This window comes from Triticum dicoccoides, chromosome 4A, assembly GCF_002162155.2.
Source record: "Triticum dicoccoides isolate Atlit2015 ecotype Zavitan chromosome 4A, WEW_v2.0, whole genome shotgun sequence".
Classification (NCBI taxonomy): Eukaryota; Viridiplantae; Streptophyta; class Magnoliopsida; order Poales; family Poaceae; genus Triticum; species Triticum dicoccoides.
This window is the reverse complement of record NC_041386.1, coordinates 467234599-467249679: the sequence shown is the minus strand read 5'-3', so window position 1 is coordinate 467249679 and position 15081 is coordinate 467234599.

Below are 15081 nucleotides of genomic sequence, written 5' to 3'. Positions count from 1 at the left end.
TGGGGCTCCTAAGGTCGGGGAAGGCTCTGATTACCAACTTGTAACACCCTCGATGCGACTATATCTCCCACGTGTCGAGGCATGACTTAGAGGCATAATCGCATTGAAGGCATATGTCGCAAGTCAGGCAATCATCACAAACATCCCATGTAATATAGATAAATAAAAGGGATAACATAGTTGGCTTACACTCGCCACGTCAATCAAGTACATAAATAACATACATCATCCAAACACTCATGGCCCGACTACGGCGCCAAAATAAAAGACAATCCAACCAGCGACATGGTCCCGATCACCCCCAACTGAGCACCACTACTGATCCTCAAGAAAAGAAACATAGTAACGTTGAGAGTCCTCGTTGAACTCCCACTTGAGCTCGAGCGTGTCACCTGGAGCGGAATCATCTGGACCTGCAACTGGTGTAATAGTAATCTATGAGCCACATGGACTGAGCAATCTTGCATCCTCGCGATCAAGACTATTTAAGCTTAATAGGTAGGGGTAAGGTAAATATATGTGGAGCTGCAGCAAGCGACTAGCATATATGGTGGCTAACTTATTCGCAAAAGAGAGCGAGAAGAGGAGGCAAAGCGCGAGCGAGAAACTAGAGGACAACCTGCAGAAGCATAATTCCAACACCGTGTCCACTTCCCGGACTCCACCGAGAAGAGGCCATCACGGTAACACACATGGTTGATTCATTTTAATTAATTTAAGGTTCAAGTTATCTACAACCGGACATTAACAAATTCCCATCTGCCCATAACCGCGGGCATGACTTTCGAAAGTTCAAATCCCTACAGGGGAGTCCCAACTTAGCCCATGACAAGCTCTCACGGTCAACGAAGGAATAGACCTTCTCCCGAGACGTTCCGATCAGACTCGGTATCTCGGTTCTTCAAGACATTTCGACAGGTTAAAACAAGACCAGCAACACCGCCCGAATGTGCCGACAAATCCCGATAGGAGCTGCACATATCTCGTTCTCAGGGCACACTCAGATGAGACTAGCTACGAGTAAAACCAACCCTCAAGTTGCCCTGAGGTGGCCCCGCAGGCAGCTCAGTTCGGACCAACACTCAGAGGAGCACTGGCCCGGGGGGGGGGGTTAAAATAAGATGACCCTTGAGTCCGCGTAACCCAAGGGAAAAGGCTAGGTGGCAAATGGTAAAACCAGGGTTGGGCATTGCTGGAGGAGTTTTATTCAGGGCGGACTGTCAAGGGGTTCCCATTATAACCCAACCGCGTAAGGAACGCAAAAAATCCGGGAACATAACACCGATATGACGGAAACTAGGGCGGCAAGAGTGGAACAAAACACTAGGCGAGAGGCCGAGCCTTCCACCCTTTACCAAGTATATAGATGCATTAAGATAACATGGCAATATAATGATATCCCAACAAGTAAATAAATGTTCCAACAAGGAACGGCCCCCAAACTTCACCTGCAACTAGCAACACTATAAGAGGCGCTGAACAAAGCGGTAACATAGCCAATCAACGGTTTGCTAGGACATGGTGGGTTAGAGGTTTGACATGGCAATTTGGGAGGCTTGAAAGCAAATGGTAGGCATCGTAGCATTGGCATAGCAAAAGAGCGAGCAAACTAGCATAGCAAATATAGTAGTGATTTCGAGGGTATGATCATCTTGCCTGCAAAGCTGTCAGAGTTGACTGGATCCTCGAAAGCAAACTCAACGGGCTCCTCATTAGCGAACTCGTCTCCCGGCTCTACCCAAACAAGACAAACAAGCAACAAGGATACAATCAACCACGTGCAAGGATCAAACAATATGATGCAATGATGATATGCTATGCGGGATGCGATGCGGGATGCATTTGCAAGATTTGACAAGGGATGCATGAACCTGGCCTCAACTTGGAAAACCAAATGTGCCACTGGAAAGATGAGATGAAATCGCTTGAAAATGATACAAAGAACGCCGGAATCGGAGTTAAGGTTTGGAAATGGCAAGAGATTCAAATATGACACCGGTCTATGATTTTCAGCAAGTATCCATCTAAATGCAATGAGATGAACATGCTACAACACCCAAACATGACAACAAAATACATGGCAGGGATGCATACAAGATGCTTAACAAAAGTCTAGCACTGAGCTACGGCCAAATCATCCATTAACAGGTTCAAACAAGCATGGCAAAAAATGCATATGGTAAACAGATCTCAGACTTAGTGAAATTAACACTTGTCTGGAATTTCAGACCAAGTAGCACTCTTTGGAGCAACAAAACAACATGCTACAGGACCTGAACATGGCAAAGTAAAACATGGCATGGAGATACTCAAATAGCTTAACAAAAGTCCCTTAGTGACCTTGAGCCAAAAGGGATCAGAAAATCTACTAACAAGCACGCGAACATAGCAAAAGCACAATCAGTTTTTAGAATTAGTGAAAACTGGCACATGCTGAAACATAACTCAAGTAGGCATGTTTATGAGCTATATGCATGAATCGGAGTTACGGATGCGGAGATACGGTGCTATGAACATGGGCACTTGGATCTGAAAATCCCAGGACTTAGAAGAAAAACCACCTAGGGTTACTGTTCATCCGGATCTGGATCAGCGCACGTCGTATGAGGTTGGCCGGTCGGACTGTTCACCGGAGGAACTCGCCGGAGAGAGGAGGCCGACCGGATGGCGGTGGAGGTCGGGGGCGGCCGGAGCGGCGAGGTCGGTGCCGGGCGCGGACGGGGTGGCGCCGGCTCGGGTCGGCCGCGGTGGTGCTGGGTGGCGCAGTCGCCGGAGCGGCGAGGTCGCGGTGGCGGCGGGGTCCCGGCGACGAAGGCGAGCGCGGCGGCGCGGGCGGTGTTCGGGCGGCGGGGAGGCGGGCGAAGCGACGCGGGATCTTGGGCCGGGAGGGCCCACGGCGGGCTTGCGGGCCGGCGGCTGGGAGATGCGGCCGGGCCAGTGGGGCGGCGACACGTGGCAGCGGCGGGACAAGTCGGACACGTCCGGCTCGAATCGGACGTGTCCGGCGGCGAGAGGTGGAAGACGACTAGGGTTAGGGTTGTTGGATCCGGAATTTTCGGGAGGGGACTTTAAATAGGCATAGAGGGAGCTAGGAGAGTCCAAATGAGGTGCGGTTTTCGGCCACGCGATCGTGATCGAACGCTCTAGATGATGGAGCAGGTTTAGGTGGGTTTTGGGCCAACTTGGAGGGGTGTTGGGCTGCGACACACACGAGGCCTTTTCGGTCCCTCGGTTAACCGTTGGAGTATCAAACGAAGTCCAAATGGTACGAAACTTGACAGGCGGTCTACCGGTAGTAAACCAAGGCCACTTGGCAAGTCTCGGTCCAATCCGGAAATGTTTAATCCCCACACACGAAAGAAAGGTAGAAATGACCACCGGAGGAGAACGAAGCGCCGGAATGCAAAACGGACAACGGGGAAAATGCTCGAATGCATGAGATGAACACGTATGCAACTGCAATGCACATGATGACATGATATGAGATGCATGACAACGATAACAACACATGGAGACAAAGACCCGAACCCGAGAAAATAAAATAACTTAAGGCCGAAAACGGCAAGAGTTGGAGTACAAATTGGGTAAGTTACATCTGGGGCGTTACAATTACCGTACCACTCTGGTGCGGATCTCACTCTGGTTTACCTATGATGTTCAGTAGTAACTTGATCTGAAGTTACATGATCATCATCATTAGCTTCCTCACTAATTGGTGTAGTAGTCACAGGAACAGATTTCTGTGATGAACTACTTTCCAATAAGGGAGCAGGTACAGTTACCTCATCAAGTTCTGCTTTCCTCCCACTCACTTCTTTCGAGAGAAACTCCTTCTCTAGAAAGGATCCATTGAAAGCAACGAATATCTTGCCTTCGGATCTGTGATAGAAGGTGTACCCAACATTTTCTTTTGGGTATCCTATGAAGACGCACTTCTCCGATTTGGGTTTGAGCTTATCAAGTTGAATCTTTTTCACATAAGCATTGCAACCTCAAACTTTAAGAAACGACAGCTTAAGTTTCTTGCCAAACCATAGTTCATACGATGTCGTCTCAACGGATTTAGATGGTGCCCTATTTAACGTGAATGCAGCTATCTCTAATGCATAACCCCAAAACGATAGTGGTAGATCGGTAAGAGACATCATAGATCGCACCATATCTAATAAAGTACGATTATGACGTTCGGACACACCATTACACTGTGGTGTTCCAGGTGGCATGAGTAGTGAAACTATTTCACATTGTTTTTAACTGAAGGCCAAACTCGTAACTCAAATATTTTACTTCTGCGATCATATCGTAGAAACTTTTATTTTTGTTACGATGATTCTCCACTTCACTCTGAAATTCTCTGAACTTTTCAAATATTTCAAACTTATGTTTCATCAAGTGGATATACCCATATCTGCTCAAATCATCTGTGAAGGTCAGAAAATAACGATACCTGCCGCGAGCCTCAACACTCATTGGACTGCATACATCAGTATGTATTATTTCCAATAAGTTTGTTGCTTGCTCCATTGTTCCGAAGAACGGAGTCTTAGTCATCTTGCCCATGAGGCACGGTTCGCAAGCATCAACTGATTCATAATCAAGTGATTCCAAAAGCCCATCAACATGGAGTTTTTTCATGCGCTTTATACCAATATGACCCAAACGGCAGTGCCACAAATAAGTTGCACTATCATTATTAACTTTGCATCTTTTGGTTTCAATATTATGAGAATGTGTATCACCACGATCGGGATCCAACAAAGCCAAAGCCAAAGCAGTTGAAGAAGACAAAAGCTTCAAAGCCGGCCCCTTCACCAAAAATCTCAAGGGCGAAGCCATTGGCAACTGCACCTCCTGAAGACAGTGTGCAGTCTAAAGACTTATCACGCGTCTCCAAACCCCAGAAGGCCAAGATGCCTCTGTCTCACACTGGCAAGAGCTAACAGTTGCTGCCATTCTGCGCAACGACGACATTGATCTGTCAAGTGATGAAGATCTTGCAGATGACGCTCTTGAGCAACTCATCAAGAGCAAAGAAGAAGCAGAAATCTTCAATGATCTGCCTCTCTTTGATGTCACCATCATCCACAACTTCATTGACGAGTGGTTTGACACGCCAAACATCAGCTTTGAAGATCTGCAGCTACCCATTGGCCTCAGTGTCGCCTTCCAAGGCGCCATTACTTCAGAACTTGCTATTGCCCAGCGCATTGTTGAACTGAAGCAGAAGATTGACTATGAAAAGGCTCAGTTCAAGAAGCATATGGCCAAGCTCAGCGTGCAAGAAGTGAAGGACTTCAAGACAATGATGCACGAGCTCAAGGAAGCCTTTGTGAAGAAGCGTGCAAAAGCTCAGGGTTTGTGTGAGCGTATGAAGACTCTGGCTGATAGATGTGTGCAAGCCTATAATGAGGCTGAGAAGCGCAAGGCGCTTGGGCGTCCTGGCATCGACCCCAGGATGGCCGCAAAGAAGAAGAAGAAGCCTGCTACAGCTGAAAATGATGCACCAAGGCAAGAAGTAGTTCCGATTGTCTTCCCAACTAGACTGACTGGCTCGAAGCCAAAAAGCCGGTTAACAGCTTCAGAGCTCAAGAAGACAAGGACTGCCGAGGCTGAAGCTAGGAAGAGGAAACACTCTGAAGCCTCTCCTACTGCCCCCCTCCAAGAAGAAGAGGAAGACCAAGAAAGCTCGGGCTGCTTCCACAGAGCCCTTGATAGTTGAACCCATTTCTATGGTTCATCCTGATGCAGAACGTCAACTGACAGTTCATGAGCCTGCTTCCACAGAGGCTCCTGAAGCTGAAGACATTCCAGCAGCTGATCCCATCGCTGCTGAAGACATTGGTCATCATGACAATGTAGAAGATGATGCAGTCCTTCCTCAGTTTGAAAACAGCGAACTCATCAGCATTAGTCGTCCACTGACGCCAATTGCACAGGATGCTTCATGGGCGGATCGCCCACAAGAGGAAGAATACTATGAGGCCCAGCCCACTCCAACTCCACAGGCATCGTCTGTGTTACGCAGGCTTCACAAAGGTCCAAGGCCTCAAGTCTCTGCTGAAGACATTCCGGCTGCATCAGCCGCAGAAGAAGAAGTACCACAAGATCCCACTCCCCTGTTCCACCAAGAAGCAGTTCTCCAGAAGAACGTGCCTGTGACCGACCCTCCAGCTAGTCAAGTGGAGGATGAAAATCTTGAGGCTGCCACAACCAACAATGAAGCTAATGTGGAGCCCTCCTCAGCAAAAGCTTCAGAAGACAGCGAAGCCACTGATCCCGTCACTTCTGTTCCTGAGTCTGCTGCCGGTCCCCAATTCAACTATCATGTTGAGCACAGACCTCAGGTCCAGAAGCCAATTCCAAGACTGCCAAGGTTTCCAGGTCCTGCATCAGCACCTGGCTCCTTCAACATCAATGGCTTCAGGGCAGACAACATGTTCTTCAATAGCTCTAGGAACCCCTACTCAAGGGAAAGGATATCATCTGATCGGTTCTGGAGCTATCCTTAGCGAAGCTATTACTCTTGCATTCTTTACAACCAAGGTCGCATCTTCCCACACAAGCGCCTTGACGTTGAAGGTATAGCTGGTCTTCCCTGTCTAGAAGAAGCGTTGGATTGCTTCAAGCAAGTGGGTCTGCTGCAGTTTGTTACTGATGAAGAGCATTGGAATGAAGAGCTGCTGCTACAATTCTATGCCACACTTCACATCAAAGGGTACAGCAGAGATCCGAAGACTTGGGTCCTGGAGTGGATGACTGGCAACATTCATCACGAAGCCAATGCATTTGACATCACTGAGCTCACTGGCTTGCCCACTCCTGGCGATCTCTTCGAGCAAGGATGTCAGCTGCATGCTGAAGCTATTGAGAGCATTTTTCAGCGGCCAAAACCTGATATGAGTCAAATGCTCAGCATGATGAAGCCATTGCCCCAAGATGCTGCGTATCCCACAGAGTTCTTCGTTGAAGACCTTGAGTACCTGCCCAGAACCATCTATCACATCATCCGGTGAACTCTCTGGCCTATCAAAGGGCACTCTCCAAATGCCAAGCTTCAGGGTGCAATGAAGACTTTGGTCTTCTATATACTTCATGGCAAATGCTTCAATGCACATGACTTCTTCATACGCCAACTTGCTGCATCAGGCATTGATCTGTTTGGTTTCAAGTTCTACGCCCCTTGGGTCATGCGGCTGATCAAGCTACACTCCGCCATCTCGTATCAGCCCTCAGCCCGTAACCATCAGATCTTCTTGCCTGACGTGGACATGTCTACTGAAGCCATATATTCTGAGCCTGCCAAGCAACCTCTAAGTCTTCAGAATGCAGACCATCAGAGTTTTACTCAGAACGTTGAAGGCATTGAAGCAGTTTCTCGGGTGTATCCTTTGGCTAGCACTACACGTGCACCACACCCTGCTTCCACTGAAGCCACTGACAGTGCCACTGCTCCAAGACCCAAGAAGCGCACTCGTGTTCTCAACGACCGAGAGCTTCTTGTGGCTCTACATCAGAAACAGGATAGGCATCATGACTGGCTGAAGCGTCAGATGAAAAGCCTCTTGGTGGATGTTAATCGCACTCGAAATCTTGCCACCAAGAATGCTTTCGTTGCCCATGAAACCTGTCGTCGCACATGGAAAGGGCTCACGATGATGTGTTCTGAAGCTGATCTTCAAGAGGATGGCTTCTCTGAGAGATTCAAGTTTGACTCCCCACCTCCTCGAAGGGCTATGCTGCTAGGAACTTCATCCCTTGAAGACTCTGAATTCTCTTCCTCTGCTGCCACAGTGACTGCAAGAATTATTGAGGAAGAAGACGATGCTACTTCACCGCCACCTCCTTCAGCACCTCCAAGCTCTTCTGCACCGCCAAACAACACCAACAAACCTGCTACTTCACCTACTCCTCATGGGTACGAGTAGAGGCTCTATGTCTTCAAACCTTTTTGGTCATTACTGACAAAAGGGGGAGAAGCATATGAGATTGACAGTCTTCAAGCGGGTCCATATGGGCGGGTGCCTTATATTTTGCTTCGTGCTTACAACTCTCGTTTTTGCTACATTTGGTTCTTATGAGTTGTAACACTTAAACTAGATGGTCGTTTGCTACTTATTTGCCACCTTGTTTTGCGAAGATAAATTCCGCATGTGCGACGATAAATTCCGCACTTAGCTCATTCTACAGACGTCCATTTTCCATTATGCATGTCATTATATTCATATACTTTCACATGCATAGTGGATTGTCATCATAAGTTGAAGTGGATCTCCACAAGTACCACCTGCCATGTGCATTTGCATTCCAAAAGCAAATTAACTTATATGCACATCTTCAGGGGGAGCCCTTGCAACTTATGAAGACAATTCCTTATCCTTTACAATTTCACAGATTATATTCCCCATTGAAAACTTCAACTAGTTTGTCATCAATCACCAAAAAGGGGGAGATTGTAAGTGCATCTAGTGCCACCCCTAGTTGGTTTTGGAGTATTGACGACAAACCTAGTTGAGGGACTAATGTGTTTGTGAGAATTGCAGGATAACACAGGTAGAAGTCCCTCATTGATTCGGTTTTACTACCAGAGATGACCCCTAAAACTGTATGAAGACATTGAAGTCAAAGGTGGTATATGAAGATATTCACATTGAAGACTATGACAAGAGAAGACACTATATGAAGCCTATGGAGCTCGAAGACTTAGATCTTTCGTAGTTCTTTTTCTTTTGTGTTGAGTCATAGGAACCGCCGTACTGTTAAGTGGGGTCCAAGAGAACCAGTCAGAATGACTGAAGTGATGCCTAAACCAAAAACCTATGTCTTCGAGTGAAGACTATGAGAGCGAATCTTGTCCAGAGTCGGACAAGTCAGCTTTGCTTGTAGCCCAAGTAAAGTTGACGTGTGAGTTTGAAATCTGACCGTTGGAACACGTGTCAGTTCCTTAGTGACCCAGGGTCATTTCAGGCAAATCAGGTCGGGTTGCCAAGTGGCTATATATAGCCCACCCCCTACAACCATAAACGGTTGGCTGCTCAGATTGAAAGTACGGCTTTTGTCGTTTGAGAGCAACCCACCTCGAAGCCTTTGAGAGAGAATTCCTTGCGAGGATAAAAGCCCTAACCACCAGAGCCAGAGAGAATTGGGCATCACTTAAGTCTTCTTGTCTGTGTGATCTGAAGACTTATTACACTTGAGGACTGTGCATCCTTCAGCCGGTTAGGCGTCGCGTTCTGAGCATCCAAGAGACATTGTGGATTTCTAGTGAACGAAGTCTGTGAAGGTTTGGGAGTCTACCTTGAAGACTTACCAGAGTGATTGGGCAAGGTCTATGTGACCTTAGCTCAAGGAGAATACGGTGAGGACTGGGTGTCCTGAGCTGCGTGTTCAGGACTGTGTGTCCGGGACTATGTGTCCTAAAGTTTAAGTACCTAGCCGCTCCAACCAGACGTACAGTTGTCACAGCAACTGGAACTGGTCCAACAAATCATTGTCTTCAACGAGTCACTGGTTTCATCTTCACTTCACTTTACTTACCGTTCCTCCTTGTGAAGTCATTGTATGTTTGCTCTATCATTTGTCTTCACTGAGTGACTGCGTGTTCTGTTTGGCTTCACAATATCTTCCTACCTGATCCTTACTACCTAGCTGCTATTAGTCTTTGTGCTTTCACTTCATTGAATACTTGACTATGGTTTGCCTAGTGTAGTCTACCTTCCGCTGCATGGTAATAGGTTTAATTTTATCGTTTGTCTTCAAAACTCCCATGTTCTGAAGACTTTCATAAAAATCACCTATTCACCCCCCTCTAGTCGATATAACACACTTTCAATTGGTATCAGAGCAAGGTGCTCCCTTGTTCTGTGTGATTCGGTTTAACCACCTGGAGTTTTAGCTATGTCGACTGCAGGGATAATTAAAGTCTCCGTTGCGTGCCCCGTCTTCGATGGAACTGAATATCCCTACTGGAAGAATAAGATGCGCATGCATCTTGAAGCCATTGACGTCGACCTATGGCATGTCGTCGAGAACGGCGTTCCCAAGGCTGGAGAAGGTGTCACTGCTGCTGATGTCAAGAAATTCGTTCAACTGGACTCTACTGCCAAGAATATCATCTGTGGTCATCTGACCAAAGGACAGTATGGCCGTGTGAGTGCTTTGAAGACATCCAAGCTGGTCTAGGACTGGCTCTCCAAGGTCAATGAAGGCATCTCAACCCAGAGAGATCAGAGAATCAGTGTCCTTCGCAACCTCTTCAATCGCTTCAAGCGAAATGAGAATGAGAATGTCCAACACACATTTGACCGACTCACTGACATCACAAATGAGCTTCAAGCCCTCGGCGCCACTGAGATTACCAAACACGAAGTCGTCAAGACGCTGCTGAGATCACTTGATAGTTTGTTTGACATCCTGGCCCTGATGATTCAAGAACGTCATGATTTCAAGACACTCGATCCGTCTGACATACTTGAGAGGCTCAACACACGTGAGTTTCAGCTTTCGGAGAAACGAGATATCTACGGTCCAAACTATGGGCGAACTCGTGCCTTGAAGGCAAAAGCTGTCTCCTCATCTGAAGAAGAATCTGACAGCAGTTCTGATGATCCTGAAGACATTGGAAGGGAACTTGCTATGCTTGTCAAGAAGTTCCAAAAATTCACCAAGAAGAAAGGCTTCAGAAAGTCTTCCCGATCAAGTTCAAGGAATGATGAAGCTCCTGCTCATGACTACAAGAAGAAAACATGTCACAAGTGCAAGAAACTTGGCCACTTCATCTCTGAGTGTCCACAGTGGGACAATGAGAACAAAAAGAAGAAGAAGAGCAAGGAATATGACTCTGACGACAAGAAGAAGAAGAAGAAATACTCAAAGTCTTTTTCCAAGTCTTCCTCAAAGTCTTCATCACATAAGAAGAGTTCATCTGGCAAGGCACGTGCATTTGTTGGCAAGGAAATGGATTCAGAGGAGGAGTCTGCTTCTGAGGAGGCGGAGGTGGAGTCTGAGGAGGAATCCGACTCAGGCGTCGCAAGTCTGGCTACAGCATACGTTGCCAAGTCCATCTTCAACACTGAAGACAATGACTTCATCACCAACACCGATGCAAATGACAAGGACTACTCCACTTCCACCTACTGCTTCATGGCACGCGGTGCCAAGGTAAACACACGCACTACTCACTATCAAACATCTAGTGACGATGACTCTGATTGTGGTTCAAAACCTAGCTACAAAACACTTGCTAAAATTGCAACTGAACAATAGAAAGCTATGGAACATATACAAAAACTATTAGACAGAAGCGATGATCTGTTAGGTGCTGAAATGACTCGATCTGAATCCTTAATTGAAGACATAAAAAATCTTCACGTTAAGTATCAGGAACTTGAAAGTCATCATGAAACTCTCTCAACAACTCATGAAAAGCTTTCCTATGATTATCTTCAAAGGAAGCAAGATCTTGAGAAATTGAGAGCGGTTCATGAAGATCTTCAAACGGAAAACGAGTCACTTCGCGCCAAACAGATCAGTCCCGCTCAGGAAGGATTTGAACCACCATGTCTTAAATGCATTGAGCGTGATAATGCTATTTCTGTTGCTGAATGTTCTACTGCTACTACTGTTGCAATATCTTCAACTGTTGATGTGGTAACTAACCCCTCAGCTGAGGATACCACCGCTATTGCTGATGAGAATGCTAGGTTGAAGACATTGCTTGAAACAGGGATGTACAAAAGTCTTAAAGGGCATCAGACGCCATGTGATGTCCTGAAAAAGCAGATTCTGAACCGAAACCCTAGGAAAGAGGGTGTAGGGTTCGTAAGGAAAATGAATGCAGATGGCTCTTACTGGAAACCTGAGCAGTACCCCAAAACCATGTGGGTTGCTGCAAAGGAACCTTCAGCAGATCCATCCAATCTAACTGGTTTCACTTGTGCTAACCCCATTATCATTGATGAATCCTTTGATGCAAACTATATACTGTTTAAGAATCAGAATGGTGAAGTGTTTGCCAGGTACATTAGTACTAACTGCAGGAATGGACCGCCTATGAAGAAGATCTGGGTTCCGAAAAGGTGTCTGGAGAGTCTTCCTATGAATGTCATCATGACACCTCACGTGAAGAAGACAAACCTCAGACCAAAGGCTTCATACAGACAGAGGACTCACCTGAGTCGCACTAACGCAGATGTTTTGCAGGGAAACCATACTCAGGCATATGAATATGAGAGCGGTTCATCAAACCGCCATGTTCATAAGACCAAGAACTATTCTGCTTATTCTTATGAGTACTATTGTCCGCCTACAAGACTGTTTGCTAAGGCTTCAAAGCCAAAATTCTCTGATGCTGCACTTAGACTTATTGCTTCTAAGCCACCCTTAAAGATGTGGGTGGTTAAGAAGGCTTAACTCTCTTTTGCAGGGAAAGGTCTCGAGCAGAAAACCAAAATCGTCTGACGCTATTGCTGGGGACCTTAAACATCTTTTAGGGTGCAAGATCAAATGCCCAAATGGTCTTACTATGTACTTCGTACCTGAATCGCTTGCTACTCTCCCTATTAGTCCTAACCTGGATCTAAGCTTTCATAACCCACTGGTTCGTCAAATGTTTTTGCTTCACAATGCTCTTGGTGAAGCCTATCCCCCTAACTGCACTATAGGGTACGACACCAGCGTCTTCAGAATGGATTATTGACAGTGGGTGTACAAATCACATGACTGGCAAAAGAAGTCTTCTTATGGACTCAACCTTACGTCCATCCGACAAGAGCCATATCACATTTGCTGACACTGGTAAAAGTAAGGTATTGGGTCTAGGTAGAGTTGCAATCTCAAGGGATCAACACATGGATAAAGTCATGCTTGTTGAATCCCTTGGCTTCAACTTAATGTCTGTCTCAATGCTTTGCAATTTGAACATGATCGTAATGTTTGGAAAATATCGTTGCCTTGTACTAATGGAATCTCACAAGTCTCTAGTGTTTGAAGGGTATCGAAAAGATGATTTGTACGTGGTAGATATCTTAGCAGGGCCACAGCTTGCAGTATGTCTTCTAGCAAAGGCTTCAGAATGCTGGCTTTGGCATCGGAGGCTTGGACATGCTGGCATGAGGAACCTTCACACCCTTGAGAAGAAGCATGTCATAGGCATCGAGGGCATCAAGTTCAAGAAAGACCACTTATGCGGTGCCTGTGAAGCAGGGAAGATGACGAGGGCCAAACATCCCTCGAAGACAATCATGACCACTACTCGACCCTTCGAACTGCTTCACATGGATCTTTTCGGTCCCACTCATTACTCAACTCTAACTACTACTGCTTGCCTCTATGGCTTCGTTATTGTTGATGATTATTCTAGATATACTTGGGTGCACATAATCCTTTACAAGACTGAAGTGTAGGATGTCTTCAGACGCTTCGCCAATCGAGCTATGAAAAATTTTGGCACCAAGATAAAGCACATCAGAAGTGGCAATGGCACTGAATTCAAGAACACTGGCCTTGATACATATCTTGATACCTTGGGCATCACACATGAATTCTCAGCCCCGTACACGCCACAGCAGAATGGCGTCGTCGAACGCAAGAACAGAACACTAATTGAGATGGCCAGAACGATGCTAGATGAATACAAGACCCCAAGAAAATTCTGGCCCGAAGCCATTGATACTGCATGCCATACAATCAATCGTGTTTATCTTCACAAGCTACTGAACAAGACATCTTATGAGCTCCTTACTGGCAAGAAGCCAAATGTCAGTTACTTCAGAGTATTTGGCGCAAGGTGCTGGATCAAGGACCCACATCACACCTCAAAATTTGCACCAAAAGCACATGAGGGTTTTATGCTTGGATATGGAAAGGATTCGCACTCCTACAGAGTCTTCAATCTCTTTCATTACAAAGTGGTTGAAACAGTGGATGTGCGGTTCGATGAGACCAACGGTTCACAAAGAGAGTAGCTGCCAAATGTGCTAGATGAAGTTCCATCCAGTGAATCAATCAAGCTAATGGGAACTGGAGAAATTATACCTTCTGAAGCTCATCCTGAAGAACTTATCATTTCAGCACCTGATCAACATGAAGACAATGCTCAGCCTGAAGACATTCCTTCCAACAACGACAATGAACATCAAGAGCAAAGTCTTCGCCCTGTACATCCTCGCGTTGCCAATGAAGTGCAGATTGAAAGAATAATTGATAGCATCAATGCACCTGGTCCACTCACTCGTTCAAGGGCAACTCAGCTAGCAAATTCTGTGGGCACTTCGCATTCGTCTCAATAGCAGAACCCAAGAAAGTTGAAGAAGCCTTCATGGAACCTGAATGGATTCAAGCTATGCAAGAAGAGCTTCAACAGTTTGAGCTGAATAATGTATGGGAACTGGTTAAGCGTCCTGATCCACGGAAGCACAATATAATAGGCACCAAATGGATATACCGCAACAAGCAAGATGAGCATGGTCAAGTTGTCAGAAACAAAGCTCGCCTCGTTGCTCAAGGATATACTCAAGTGGAAGGCATTGACTTCGATGAAACATTTGCTCCTGTGGCTAGACTTGAAGCCATACGCATACTGCTAGCCTATGCAAATCATCATAACATACTTCTATATCAAATGGATGTGAAGAGTGCCTTTCTCAATGGCAAGATTGAAGAAGAAGTGTATGTTGCACAACCGCCTGGCTTTGAAAACCCAAAACATCCTGACATGGTATACAAGCTCAACAAGGCACTGTATGGCCTCAAACAAGCCCCTCGGGCCTGGTATGACACACTCAAATACTTCCTGAAGAGCAAAGGCTTCATACCTGGTTCCCTAGATCCCACTCTTTTCACGAAGACATATGATGGTGAACTGTTTGTGTGCCAAATATATGTGGATGACATTATCTTCGGCTGCACCAATCAGAAGTATAGTGAAAAGTTTGGATATATGATGCAAGAGCAATATCAGATGTCCATGATGGGGGAGCTGAAGTTCTTCCTCGGTCTTCAAATACGACAACAACGCAATGGCATCTTCATATCTCAAGAGAAGTATCTCAAAGATTGCCTGAAGAAGTTCGGTATGCAAGACTG